The sequence below is a fragment of the Entelurus aequoreus genome, linkage group LG21, assembly GCF_033978785.1.
Source record: "Entelurus aequoreus isolate RoL-2023_Sb linkage group LG21, RoL_Eaeq_v1.1, whole genome shotgun sequence".
In the NCBI taxonomy this organism is placed as follows: Eukaryota; Metazoa; Chordata; class Actinopteri; order Syngnathiformes; family Syngnathidae; genus Entelurus; species Entelurus aequoreus.
Window position 1 is genome coordinate 31,045,583 of NC_084751.1, and position 15,469 is coordinate 31,061,051.

Here is a 15,469-nt window from a genome sequence, read left to right on the forward strand (position 1 = left end):
GACTGCACCGGATGTTTGCCATTGCTGTCGGAGCACAGCTGAAGTGGGGTTGTTGAGTACAGCATTGTGTGCTGTGTGCATGTATTTGAGCATGGTGGTTATTGTGGCTGTGTTGTCATCAAACCAGTCCTGATGCTTTCTGCGCTTATAGCCAATGGATTGGGATGCTGCCTCATAGAGCCTGGAGCTGATAGAGGTCCATTTGTCGTCAATGGAATCATCACTCTCCAGAATATGCTCGATGTCTTCCAGGTTTTTGGCCAGAGAGAGACGGAGATTGTCCCGAGCCATAGGATCTGCTAGCCGGGTACAGTCAAGCCTCTTCTTCCCTGACTTTTGAAGACGGATAGCAGGGCGTACTTGCAGCCGGAGCCTGGTTATGATAAGCCGGTGGTCGGTCCAACACTCAGCTCCTCTCATTGCACGAGTTAGTGATACGTCTTTTATGTCTGAGCGTCTCACAATGGTGTAATCAATCAGGTGCCAATGTTTGGAGCGTGGGTGCATCCAGGATGTTTTGTGCTTATTTTTTAGTTGGAAGATGGTGTTTGTGATGGTCAAGTCATGCTCAGCACAGAGGCTTAGCAGCCGTAGGCCGTTAGCATTGGCTTGTCCAATACCATGCCTGCCAATAACACCACTCCACACCTTGTTGTCCTTCCCCACTCTGGCATTGAAATCGCCCAACAAAAAGATCTTGTCCTCCTTAGGTGTGCGACGGAGGGCCTCATCCATTGCCCGGTAGAAACGGTCTTTAACATCTTCCTTTGATGGTAGCGTCGGTGCATAGGCACTAAGAAGGGTGGCATATCTTTTCTTAGCCAGAGGGATCCTGAGTGACATGAGCCTTTCACTCATGCCAACCGGTGCTTCTGGGAGTTTTGGTAGGAGGCTGTTTTTTATTGCAAGTCCCACACCGTGCTGATGCTCCCCTCCTGGAGGGTATCCTTTCCAGAAGAAAGTGTAACCTTGCCCTTCTTCCTTCAGGGATCCTTCATCCAGGAGTCTGGTTTCACTAAGTGCAGCAATATCAACATTGTAGCGGTTAAGTTCTGCTGCAATGAGTGCAGTTCTGCGCTGGGGTCTATCAGTGGTAACGCTAGTGTCCAGGAGTGTCCTTATGTTCCATGATGCCAGTTTAAGAGGGATTATTTTCTTTGCTTTATTTCGACCGCGGAGTGGAATTCCCGACAGGTGCGGTGGCCTGTCCAGGATGGTTTTGAGTGGACAATGTTTGGGCCACCTTTTCTAGGCCTTTCCCCAGTTGGGGTGAGCAGTGCAATCCTAAATAGGGCTGCTCAGGCGTACAGGGGTCTGCCGAGAGCAGCTGCCACTCAATTTCAGCTACTAGCGACCATAGATAGCCCTGTACCGCTGGTGTGCAGGGTTCTGACTAGAAGCTTCCCGTGCATTCATACCTGCTCCCGTTATCAGACACCCCATCGCCACCAGACTTTGTTTCAATTCCGGTAGTTGGTCTCACCGAGGCAGAGATGAATACCTGCACAGAGGAGCTTGTTTAAAGTGCCACTGGGGGTGCGCATGTCCCAGCAGCACTTCTTCACTGTGAGAGGGTGGGATCCGGTGGCAAAGGGAACCCAGGACGACCGGCACTATTCCACAGTTGCAGGAGGCTGCCAGAGCTCCAGTTTTTTGGAGGACCGCTTGTCGTGTGCCGCCAACCACGTTGCTTTTCTTTCAGGGTGTGCTCCCCTAGCCTTTGTCTTCCTAGACTTACCCACAAGGCAGCGGGTCTTCGCCGTATCCCTGGCTAGGGGGCAGTCAGGTACTAGGCCTTTGCCAAGGGCCACCTGGGGTAACAGTAGTTAAGGGGTTAACCTCCTAGTGCCCCAAGACCCCCCAAAGAAGAGCCTCCACTGCCGGATGCACTTTAACGTCATGCCCAGGACGGCTAGAGTGCCAATGACAACAGTATTTGTCCTTTTCTGACCATAACTTATACACAATAGCTGTGTCTCAATTCGGTGGCTGCATCCTTCGCAGTGCGCATTTGTGGGGTGCTGACGTCATCGCGGTGCACAAAAGCTTTCCCAATTCAAAGAAGTGTCCTTCAAATCCGGCCGACAAATGTGTCCTTTTTCTCCCATTAGCAGAAAGTGTGCATCCATATACACTTCACATCCTGAAATCCTTTGTGCTCGCAACTTTAAAATTTAAGTATAGCTTTATTTATTCATTTAAAACATGTTAAACTGTAGTGACAGAAGTGATCTACTTTTGTGTTAAAATAAGAGACCTTGACTATCATAATGTTGATCGACCTCTGTGCTCTTTGTTCCCGTCTTTACCCTGAGGGAGAGCCATATATAATGCAGACAACTTCGTAACCAGGACTTTTTTCAACATTTAGAAGTAAAGCCTACATCTTTAATTTACTTTTTTTCCATCAATGATAGTTTAACTTATAAATACGCTCTTCCCACAGCTAAAACTAATTACCACTCAAATCTCATCCGCCTCAATCAAAGCGATCCTAAATATATTTGTTTAATACAATAGCGTCGCTAACCCAACAAGGGACTTCTCCCAGTAGCTCCACCCACTCGGCTGATGACTTCATGCAATTCTTTACTAAGAAAATTTAACTCATTACAAATGTGGTTCTATTAACGCAGATACAAATGTATGTACAACAGATATTGAGCTCCAAAACAATCTCTCAAATAACATCATAGGAACTCCTGCAACTCGCAAATGGGACAAAACAAACGTGTTTACTTGACCCACTTCCTGGGAAACTTATCAAGGAACTGTTTGTAATATTAGGACCATCAGTGCTAAATATTAACTAATTACTTTCCTCTGGTACTGTTCCTAGCATTCAAAAAAGGCGTGTAATTTATCCTCTGCTCAAAAGACCAAACCTCGATCCTGACCTCAAGGTAAACTACCGGCCGGTGTCCCACCTTCCCTTTATCTAAAAAATCCTCAAAAAAATTGTTGCACTGTAGCTAAACGAACACTTAATGTTAACAATCTCTGTGAACCCTTTCAGTCTGGTTTCAGGGCAAACCACTCTACGGAGACAGCCCTTACAAAAATGACTGAGGATCTATTGCTAACTATCAATCAATCAATCAATCAATGTTTATTTATATAGCCCTAAATCACAAGTGTCTCAAAGGGCTGTACAAGCCACAACGACATCCTCGGTACAGAGCCCACATACGGGCAAGGAAAAACTCACCCCAGTGGGACGTCGGTGAATGACTATGAGAAACCTTGGAGAGGACCGCATATGTGGGTAACCCCCCCTCTAGGGGAGACCGAAAGCAATGGATGTCGAGTGGGTCTGACATAACAGTGTGAAAGTCCAGTCCACAGTGGATCCAACACATCAGCGGGAGTCCAGTCCACAGCGGGGCCAACAGGAAACCATCCTGAGCGGAGACGGGTCAGCAGCGCAGAGATGTCCCCAACCGATGCACAGGCTAGTGGTGCACCCGGGGTCCCGACTCTGGACAGCCAGCACTTCATCCATGGCCACCGGACCTATGCAACTCCCCCTCGCAAGGGACAGGGGAGAAGAGGAGAGAAGAAAAGAAACGGCAGATCAACTGGTCTAAAAAAAGGGGGGTCTATTTAAAGGCTAGATTATACAAATGAGTTTTAAGATGGGACTTAAATGCTTCTACTGAGGTAGCATCTCTAACTGTTACCGGGAGGGCATTCCAGAGTACTGGAGCCCGAATCGAAAACGCTCTATAGCCCGCAGACTTTTTTTTGGCTCTGGGAATCACTAATAAGCCGGAGTTCTTTGAACGCAGATTATGGATGCTGATGCGTCATCCATGTTGCTGCTACTTGATCTTAGCGCTGCTTTCAATACCGTTGATTAGGGATGATGTTTGATAAGAAATTATTAAGTTCGAGCCTATTATCGAATCCTCTTATCGAACCGATTCCTTATCGATTCTCTTATCGAGTCCAGATAGGTTGTTGTATATGGGAAAAAACACAATAGTTTGTTTAACAAATCACTTCACATTCTCTACTGCTCGCTACTATAGTATTACCATATCTGAGTTATTGTGCAGAAATGTGGGGAAATAACTACAAATGTGTGCTACATTCATTAACCGTGTTACAAAAAAAAATTAATTAGACTGATAAATAATGTTGATATACAAAACATACTAACACTTTATTTATTGAGTCAAAAATATAAAAGTTCGATGATTTGGTAAAATTGCAAACAGCTAAAATGATGTGGGATTAAATGATGGAATGGATTAAGTAAAGAAGTTAAACATTGTACTGATATGATCCAGTTTAAGAGGTTGTTCAAATGAATCGTGTTTACAAAGTACAAAGAAGAAGAATTATGAGAAATACTTTCAACCTTATTGAAGATAAGATATTCTTCATCTCAGTATATTAATAATGACTGAATTAATTAATTACATAATACAAAGCTGTTGTATATACTAATTCACAGATATTTTATTATAAAAAGGTCAGTAAATGATGTATATATTTGTAAACGCTATGAAGTGGGAAAGGGGTAGGATTAAATAAGCTTTACTTCTTCCTACTCCTGTAAAGTGAAATTATATGAAACTGTGATGTATTATACTGTAAGTGTGTTCATGTTCCAAATAAACTAAAGAAATAAAGAAAGCACTAGTTTATTAGACAGACTTGCAAACGTTATCAGACACATACAAAAAGGCTCACGTTAACGTTACCGTTAGTCACTGACTATGCTTAGGTAACGTTAGTCTAGCTAACATTACTGCAGTCCTGGTTGACACATGAGGTAACGTTACTACAAGTGAGCAGATATGGAAATTAACCAGCAACAGTTAACGTTAGTTACTCACCGGCGTCACCGCCACTGTAGCTGGGACTTGGGCAGCTGGCAGAAGAAGAGGGGCGTTCTTCGTCATCTCTGCCGCTGCTTCAACACGTGTCGAAGACACGACACGCTTGTTGTGCTTCCCCCCTTACACGAGAGCGAAGCCTGGTAATAATTGCATATTGCCGCTTCCTCGGTTTTTTTTGTGAAATGAAGCCATGCCTTGGAGCGCTTTTTCCGGTCCATTTTTTTCCCGCTTTCCCCATCTGCGCCTAATGACTGAGCTACGTGACGTCATTTCTTGTGATGTCCCACGGGGAATTTCTTGTCGGGACGGGATTCGTTCCCAGGGATTCGAATAAAGAACCAACTCTTTGTCTTTACTATAGTGGTCTCAATAACGGATACCGGTTCTCAAAAAGAGATTAGAGTCCGAGGACTCGGTTCTTTTCTTATCGAACAACCGGGAAAACCGGTTTCGAGCATCATCCCTACCATCGATCATAACATTCTATTAGAATGTATCAAAACATGTATTGGTATGTCAGACTTAGCCTTTTCTTGGTTTAACTCCTATCTTACTGGCAGGATGCAATGCACCTCCCATAACAATGTGACCTCGGAGTATGTTAAGGTAACGTCCATAGTTTCACAGTTTGGTTTTTGGCCCTGCACTCTTCAGCATCTTCATGCTGGCGCTAGGTGACATCATACAGAAATATGGCGTTAGCTTTCACTGTTATGCTGATTATACCTAACTCTACATACCCCTATAGCTGATCAACACTTCTGTAGTCACCTGGAGGCGTGTATAAGTGAAATCAAACAATGGATGGCCAGCAACTTTTTGCATCTAACGCTAAGAAAACAGAAATGTTAATTATTGGTCCTGCTAGACACCGGCACTTATTTATCAATACCACCTTAACTTTTGACAACAAAACAATTATACAAAGCGACTCGGTAAAATATCTCAGCATTATCTTCGACCAGACTCTCATTTGAGCCACACATTAAGAGTGTCACTAAAACAGGCTTCTTTCATCTCCGTAATATCGCTAAAATGTGTCCCATTTTGTCCACCACCGACGCGGAGATCATTATTCATGCTTTCGTTACGTCTCGTCTCAAATACTGTATTGTATTATTTTCGGGTCTCCCTATGTCTAGCATTAAAAGATTACAGTTGGTACAAAATGCGGCTGCTAGACTTTTGATAAGGACCAGAAAGTTTAAACATATTACGCCTGCGCTGGTTTCCTGTGCACTTAAGATGACTTTAAGGTTTTACTACTTACGTATAAATTACTAAACGGTCTAGCTCCATCCTATCTTCTAAGAACTCTGGCTTATTAGTGATTCCCAGAGCCCAATAAAAGTCTGCGGGCTCCAGTAGTCTGGAATGCTCTACCGGCAACAGTTAAGAGATGCTACCTCAGTAGAAGCATCTTAAAACTCATTAATACATCCAAGCCTTTAAATAGGCCCCGTTTTATACCAGTTGATCTGCCGTGTCTCTTTTCTGCTCTGCCCCCCCACCCCCCTCTTGCGTGAAGAGGTTATCAGGTGGCCACAGTTCAGCTTCCATGGAGGATTCGCTAGCTGTGGCCGGAATAGTGAAGTATTGTAAATGTGCCCATCAATGTACCGATATTAGTTATTGCTGTTTTTGTGTAAATGTGCATGTTATTTGATAATGTTTACTTCAATAAATAATTAATGTGATCTTGTGTTTAACTTTTTTTTTTGGTTGTTGTTTTTTTGCTGTGCAGATCAAGGAGGACATGGACTTGGACAAGGCAATTTATAGAACAACAGACCAAAAAGAAATGACACAAAACACGCGTATAAAAGTTTGGATAATCATTTAAAAATTAAGTATTTACGTAACCTGTATAAATTATGTGCTGAAACTGCAGTTGTTGTGATTGATTTCCTCTGCCGTCATTGCAAATAATTCTATGATAATAACATTACGCTATCCCCATATTTACAATTACTCGCTATAATGCAACCAATTTGACAAAATTAGAAATGTGCATCAATTGTGAATCACATAATAATAAAGTAACTGCTAAAAAGGATTGAGTGGTGTTGCTGTATGGATGGACCGTGAGGACTCCTTCTGGGATATTTTCTGGATTGTGTTTTTAAAGGTACATGTCCCACTACAACAAGCATTCACAAGCATACAAATAAATCCACCATTAACAAATAAAAAGGAATAACAGATTTAAAATGCTTGTCAACACGTGACACATCTTCATGACAACCACCTACCTTGATTGGTCGGCTCTAACCGCAGGAAAATCAGACGCCAGCGGTGCTGGTAGATCTTAGCCGCTTCCTCTAAAATAAGGCAAAGGACCAAGAGAACACAAAAAACGATTCGACATTCTTTTCTCAACCTCGCGCAACTGAGCATCAGATACGTGACATAAATTTAAGGGCGGGGACAACTGACGTAACCAGGAAGTGTCCCGTACCAGTTTACTCTCGCCAGGACCCACACTTTGTCAACCGCGTGGATGCAGCCCCCGTATTGAGACACAGCAAATGTACTACCATTGACTCTAGCCATGGCTGACCTATTAGGCAATCTTTTCAAAACAGGGCTCCTGTTTCTGCTATTCAGTTCTTGACATTTGTTGTGTGTGATAGAAAGCTGTTTCTAGCTTTCATAGAAAGGTTGACATGAAAATAAATTAAAATGTTCATAAAAATGTATTTGGGTCAAGCCAAGCTTCACCACCACCTCCACCACAGTCTATACACCATCCATCCGAGCAACAACAAATAACAGCATGGCAACTACAATATAGGACACCACTTCCCATTCAACCACCCACATTTTGGCAAGAACAACAGTCCATGCTTTCACACCCTAAACCCATTCAGGTACAACCGCAACCACCACCTTCTTTACCAAAACAACAGCAGGTTTCTTGGTATATAGTGCAGAACCATAGCCCTACAACCCACATGGACCCCTCTGTACAGCAATCAAGGCAAACTAACATTTTCCCTCCAACCAATGACACCCCTACTGTACGTGATTTATTGCACAGGCAAAATGAGATTGCAACATTGCAAATGTCATTGCAAACCTCTCATCTACTCCCAACAAGGGAGATTCCCTATTTTGATGGTGATCCATTACTGTACAGAACCTTTGTCAGAGCATTTGTGCTATGTCATGAGAAAAACACAAGCAACAAAGGAGACTGTTTGTACTATCTGGAAATGTACACTAGGGGTCAACCTAAATAACTGGTGCATAGCTGTCAACACATGCTCCCAGACAGAGGCTATGAGATGGCAAAGTATTTGTTGGAAAAACACTTTGGTGACCAGTACCAGGTAACAGCAGCTTACATGGAGAAAGTGTTTAACTGGCCTTTGGTAAAGTCTGAAGATGTACGAGCTCTGCAAGCCTACTCACTTTACCTTCGAGAATGTTGCACTGCCATGGAAAACGTGCAGTATATGCAGGAACTTAATATGCCAGCTAACATGAAAACTGTGATCTTCAAGCTGCCGTACAGGCTGCGAGATAGCTGGAGAGTCTCTGCATGCAACATATTGGAAAACCACCATCGCAGACCTCAGTTCTCAGACATTGTTGCATTCATTGAGCGACAGGTGAAAAGTGTCTCTGACCCAGTCCTTGGAGACATTCAGAATGCACCACAGAGTACAGGCAGTAAACCTGTGAAAAGAATGAAATCACAAGGTAAACCTAAACTCAAAAGGTAACAGTTTTGCCACAACCATTACTATCGAAACCCCTGAAGCGGAAGATCAAACCAGATTTAAACCTGCTCCAAAGCAAAGTGCATCTGCTCATAGCACGAACGCCTGTGTTTGCTGCTCTAAAAATCATGCTCTTGACCAATGCCCTCAGAAGAAGATAACTTTCATAAGACAGAAAGGAATCTGTTTTGGGTGTAACAAGCACTTGACCTGCAAGGTATGCAAGCAAAACCATCCAAGTCTGCTTCATATTGGTCAGAAGGAAAGAGCAAGCAACATAAATGCAAACCAAAATAAGGCAAGGAAACCATCTGTGAGTAATGCACAAGTATCTCTGCAAACATGTGGACAAACGGGGGCTGGTAACGGAAATGGAATTCTGTCAATTCTGCCTGTACAGATAAAGTCCAGCAAAGGACACACAGTCATACAAACCTTTGCATTCCTGGATCCGGGCAGCACAGATACATTTTGTTCTGAAAGCTTGATGACAAAGCTCAACTTGAATGGAAGAAAAACTTAAATCAGTCTCCTAACCATGGGCCCAAAAACATCAGTTTCCAGTTACATGCTGACGAACTTAAGAGATTTCAAACCTCACTGGGCAACAGTTCTACGACCTTCACAAGGTCTACACCCAAAAAAGGATGCCCGTAATGACAAGCAACCTCATCAATGAAGAGGAGTTGGCTAAATGGCTCTACCTGGATGGAGGTCACACTTCCTCGTATTCAAGCCGATGTAGAGCTATTGATTGGGACCGATGCGTCTAAATTGCTTGAACTCTGGGAAGTGGTCAACAGTCGTGGAAATGGACCGTATGCCGTTAAGACCCTATTGGGGTGGGTCATTAATGGCCTTCCTGACTACAGTGAGAAGAGGAGTAAGATTGGCTGCTCCACTACTACTGTCAACAGAATCTCCATAACAAAGCTGGAGGAGCTACTGCACAATCAATATAACCATGATTTTAACGACAGGTCATTAGAAGACAAAGAAGAAATGTCTAGAGAGGACATAAAGTTCATGAAGGTCATGACTGATTCGTGCAAGCTTCAAGATGGACACTACACTTTGGAACTGCCCTTTAGAAGGAAGGATGATGTGTCTCTGCTCAACAATCAGTGCGTTGCCAAGCAACGCATACTTGGTCTGAAAAGGAGGTTTGGGAAAGATGAAAGATTTCAAACATCTGATGTCACACAAAGGGCAGTACATTAATACCATTCAAAATCCTGCAGACAAAGCCTCAAGCGGAGTTAAAGTGGACGAGTTACTGACTCACAAAGGATGGATAGAAGGCCCTGAGTTTCTGAAGAAACCAGAGGAAGAGTGGCCAGCTGATAACTTGGAGTATGGGATTGCAGCGGAGGACCCTGAGGTAAAAAAAGAGCTCAGTACCAATGCAGTTATTGTTGATACTCCAAGTGCTACTCACCAACTGATCACTTACTTCTCTGATTGGAAACGGTTGAAGAGGTCAGTTGCCTGGATCCTGAAAATAAGAAGGACTACTGGAGATGAGTCAAAAGAGAAAATTACTAATTGATGACAAAATTGATCAGGAAATGATGCGCATTAAAGGCCTACTGAAATGAAACTTTTTTTATTTAAACGAGGATAGCGGATCCATTCTGTGTGTCATACTTGATCATTTCGCGATATTGCCATATTTTTGCTGAAAGGATTTAGTAGAGAACATCGACGATAAAGTTCGCAACTTTTGGTCGCAGATAAAAAAAGCCTTTACTGTACCGGAAGTAGCGTGACGTCGCAGGTTGAAGGGCTCCTCACATTTCCCCATTGTTTACACCAGCAGCGAGAGCGATTCGGACCGAGAAAGTGACGATTACCCTATTAATTTGAGCGAGGATGAAAGATTCGTGGATGAGGAACGTGAGAGTGAAGGACTAGAGTGCAGTGCAGGACGTATCTTTTTTCGCTCTGACTGTAACTTAGGTAAAAGGGCTCATTGGATTCCACACTCTCCTTTTTCTATTGTGGATCACGGATTTGTATTTTAACACTAGAAGTCCCAGCATTTTTCTGTCTACCTAGAAGACCCAGAGAGGGGTCATTTGGCCCGACGCTTTTCCCGAATACACTAATCACTCATTTTGTTATGGTAATGAGGCTGTTAGGGGCAGTTTGTCTAGGTAGACAGAAAAATTATACATGTGGGAAATGCCGAAAGGAGCAATGGCAGTGCCAGGATTGTGAGTGACTGCTCAAATGTATGTCAGTCACGTTTACATGGACATGGTTTTTCATTCTTTGTAAATATGCTTTTTTCTTTGTAAATTTTTTTTTTTAAACTATTTTTGGCACACAAAAATAACAATTGCTTCTGCAACAACCCTCCACACCAAAACTGGGAAAACAGTTGCTTTTTCATTCTTTGTAAATATGTTTTGTTTTGTATTTTTTTTAACAATAAATGTCAGAGTGTTGATCCCTTCATTCTGTTGATCCTTGCAAAAACACACACAACCTACCTCAGAACTAAAGCTTGAGCTGTAAGGTCCCCTCCCCCACACAGGCTCAAGTGGCCCCCTGCCGTGTGCCACTAACAGCCACATCTTCATAACAAAAGGAGTGTCCACAGGGGGGACTAGGGGTCAAATGACCCTCTTGTGTGTTTTCTAGGTAAAAGTGTCAATTGACCCTTCTCTGGGACTTCGCGTGTTAAACCACCTCGGATACTATATCCTCTTGAAAATGAGAGTCGAGAACGCGAAATAGACATTCACAGTGACTTTTATCTCCACGACAATACATCGGCGAAGCACTTTAGCTACGGAGCTAACGTGATAGCATCGGGCTTAACTGCAGATAGAAACAAAACAAATAAACCCCTGACTGGAAGGATAGACAGAAAATCAACAATACTATTAAACCATGGACCTGTAAATACACGGTTAATGCTTTCCAACAGCACTAAACAATGCTGTTGCTAACGACGCCATTGAAGCTAACTTAGCAACGGGACCTCACAGAGCTATGATAAAAACATTAGCGCTCCACCTACGCCAGCCAGCCCTCATCTGCTCATCAACACCCGTGCTCACCTGCGTTCCAGCTATCGACGGAAGGACGAAGGACTTCACCCGATCATTTGTGCGGTCGTCGGCTAGCGCGTCTGCTATCCAAGTCAAAGTCCTCCTGGTTGTGTTGCTGCAGCCAGCCGCTAATACACCGATCCCACATACAACTTTCTTCTTTGCAGTCGTCATTGTTTATTAAACAAATTGCAAAAGATTCACCAACACAGATGTCCAGAATACTGTGGAATTTTGAGATGAAAACAGAGCTTTTTGTATTGGATTCAATGGTGTACCAATACTTCCGGTTCAACGATTGACGTCACGCGCATACGTCACCATACATAGACGTTTTCAACCGGAAGTTTAGCGGGAAATTTAAAATTGCACTTTATAAGTTAACCCGGCCGTATTGGCATGTGCTGCAATGTTAAGATTTCATCATTGATATATAAACTATCAGACTGCATGGTCGGTAGTAGTGGGTTTCAGTAGGCCTTTAAGGTCTGACAATGGAACCAATTTTGTTGGTGCTGAAAGGGAGTTGAGAGAAGCACTCGCTGCTCTAAATCACAGCAAAGTACAGTCTGCATTTCTGGAGGAAGGAACACAGTGGAGCTTCAACCCACCAACAGCCTCTCACCAAGGAGGTGCATGGGAGCGCTTGATCAGAATGATCCGACGAACATTGACATCAGTTCTACGACAGCAAACCTTGAATGACGAAGGATTTCAAACGGTGCTGTGTGAAGTCGAAGCGATCCTGAATGATCGCCCCATAACAAGGTTGTCTGGGGATGTCAATGATCTAGAAGCCCTCACTCCCAATCACATTATGACCATGAAAGGAACACCAATTTTACCACCTGGATTATTCGAAAAATCAGACTTCTATCTCAAACGAAGATGGAGACAAGTCCATTACATCTCGGACCTATTCTGGAAACGCTGTTTAAGAGAGTACTTACCTTTGCTACAGGAGCGGCAGAGTTGGAGCAAACAGAAGAAGTCTTGTCCCAAATGACATTGTACTGATCGCAGACACTACCGTTCCACGTGACTCCTTGTTACTTGGAAGAGTCATGGAGACTTATCCGGATAAAAAAGGATTGGTGCGTTCTGCTAAAGTCAATACTAAAACAAGGAAAGCAAGAAGCTGAAGTATAAAAAAAAACCTCAAAGATGATTATTATTTGTTTATGGCTCCATTGTTATTATTATTTTGAATTGTTCTTGGCATCCTGCCCTTCTCAATTGTTGGAGCCAAATTTCCTTATTTGTTTATATTGTTTTTATTTTGTTTTCTCTGAATTGATTGCTGGCCTCTGTTCATGCTGAATTTCCTTTTTGGCAGATTGCTCCGCCCACTTCCTCTTGAGAACCAGGAAGTGTTGACAGGGATGGGACCTTTGCTATGGTGCGGTTGCCATGGTAACCTCATTTAATTGGGTTCAGGTGGGAGCACTCGGGGGCGATTGCATGGAGGACACAAACAGTTTTCGACCGTGCGTGGTCAGGTCTCGCTGCTGTGACAATGTTCCATTCAAGGTCAGCATACATTATGTTCTATAGCCTACATTTGATTTCATTTTGATAGCTTAAAATAATCGGATTGTCATATCCAAACATATTTCCACAGCAGTGGCGTGCGGTGAGGTTAATGTCTGGTGAGGCACTGCATCATCACAGTCAGATTTACAAACATATGAACCCTAAATAGTATCTTATTCACCATGTGATTGGCAGCAGTTAACGGGTTATGTTTAAAAGCTCATACCAGCATTCTTTACACAACTGTAGCACACAAAAAAGCACATTTAATTAAAAAAAACATTATTATGGTCTTACCTTTCTTGCTGGACATCCACACAGCCAGCCTTTGCGTGTGTACCATGCCATTTGAAAAGAACGGGTCTTCTGTCCCGAAGTCAAAAGCAAACCTTTTAGCTCCGGCGTTGGTCTACCTTTAATTATTACCTCCTGCTTCGATTGAAAGTCCAGTTTAGAAAACTGTTTTATTTTACATATGTAATCCTCCATGTTTTTAATAAAAGTCCAGGCGAGAGGAAATAAACAATCGCTTGCAAACTTTTTTTTTTTTTTTTCTTCTGCGGCCGAGGAATGATCTCTGGGATCACTACCGCCCTCTACCACCAGGAGGCCGGATTACTGCGAGCCTCAACCAGTACGTCTTTTGCAGCAGATTTATGAATGCTCAGCACAAGAAATACGTTACACACATACAGTTTTTGACAAAATACACTGTACATTATATATATCAGCTAACTAAACTATGCCATAGTTTAGTTAGCTGATATAATTCATATAGCAATACAGTCTCGCTGCACAGCAGCTCAGCAGTTAGCCGAGTCATTGTGCACAATCCATGTTGAGGCACAAATCAGTGACGTGCCTCAACTGGCTGCTGTCTCTTCTCAGTATTTGAATGGCAAATGTGAAAATAAAAATAATCTAAAACTGGTGAAGTTAAATGGAAAATAACTTTAGTATACTGGATAACAATTTAATTTTTTTTTGTTTCTTTTTACATTTTTTTCTTTCCATGATGGCAGGTGAGGCCCCACCTCCCCTGCCTCTAGTGACTGCACGCCACTGTTCCACAGTACTGGACATTGAATCATTTGCACGTGTCAAACTAGTCAACACAGTCGCCCTCAGTATCAGCTTAAAGGTAAAGGCTGTACACTGTTTTATAAATATCTCCACGATGCCAGATCCAAAATACACATAAGAAGGTACCAACAGGTAGTAAAAGGTTGGTTTTGCATAATAGTGTCCCATTAAGTAAAAAGACAATCTTCCCCCCTCGTACAAGAGTTGACTCAGGGACGTCTGAACTAATATAAAACTTGGAAAGAATAGATTTTTGCTGACCGGCTCTGGTTGTATTTTTGATAGAACTTGGCAGCCCTTCTTGGAATATTCAAATCAAACCACAATTCATCCAGAAGGCGAGTAAACCCGCCCCCCCAGAATAAAGCCAGGACAGAAGCCCAGTCATAATCTCATTGTTGATCCGTGTGCATTCATCTCATCCGTCCATTTGATCTATCCTTATCCTTATTCTTTTTTTTGAGAGTTGTATCACGGTGCAATGTTTTCCACCTTCAAACCTTGAATTGTGTTGTAGAAAGTTGGTTGGTTGGTCGGTGTCAGTTTATTTCCAACATGCATAGAATTACAATGTAATTCATCACATATTTCCAGTTGTTTCATTACAGCATGTCCGAAAAGGAGTAGGAAGAAGCAGAGTTTATTTCATCCTACCCCTTTTCGTATCATAGCAGTTTTATCCCATAAGTTTGTTCTCTATTTGTAACACAACAGTGAATAAATAAATAAGTGAATAAATACATTAATATACAACAAGTAAATAAATATTATTAAACAACGATTAAAGTTATCATGAATAAATTGTAATTAATTTATGGTTCGCCTGTGAGATGAATAAGGTTATCTAATTACAGGTTCAATATGTTTATCAAGATTCTTCTTCTTGATACTTTATGAACACTTGCAAGTTTAAACAGTTTATAAAACTGAATCATATTAGTACATTGTTTGACTTCCTTGCTAAATTCATTCCATGATTTAATTACAAACACTGATATGCTAAAGGTTTTAAGTGTTGTACGTGCATACAGATGTTTTGAATTCGATTTTTCTCTAAGGTTATATTTCTCCTATTTTGTTGGGAAGAATTGTTGTATGTTCTTGGGTGGCAGGTTATAGTTTGCTTTGTACATAATTTTAGCTGTTTGCAAATGCACCAAGTCATTGTTTTTCAATATTTTTGACTCAATAAATAAAGGGTTTGAATGTTCTATATCCAAAC

General features: G+C 42.3%; 1 protein-coding gene across 2 annotated transcripts in view; it reads right to left on the reverse strand.

Moving 5' to 3' along the window:
- pip5kl1 (phosphatidylinositol-4-phosphate 5-kinase-like 1) overlaps positions 1–10,274 on the reverse strand; it is a 70,552-nt gene extending 60,278 nt beyond the window's left edge. Inside the window, exons 1-2 of one of the 2 annotated variants that reach the window (XM_062031445.1) lie at positions 10,026–10,274; positions 9,858–9,948 (exon numbers count right to left, since the gene is read on the reverse strand). The gene's annotated coding sequence lies outside the window, so the exon portion shown is untranslated. Of the gene's footprint in view, positions 1–9,857 lie in introns of both variants that reach the window. The other variant, XM_062031447.1, reaches the window with a different exon arrangement.
- Positions 10,275–15,469: the final 5,195 nt, after the last annotated feature.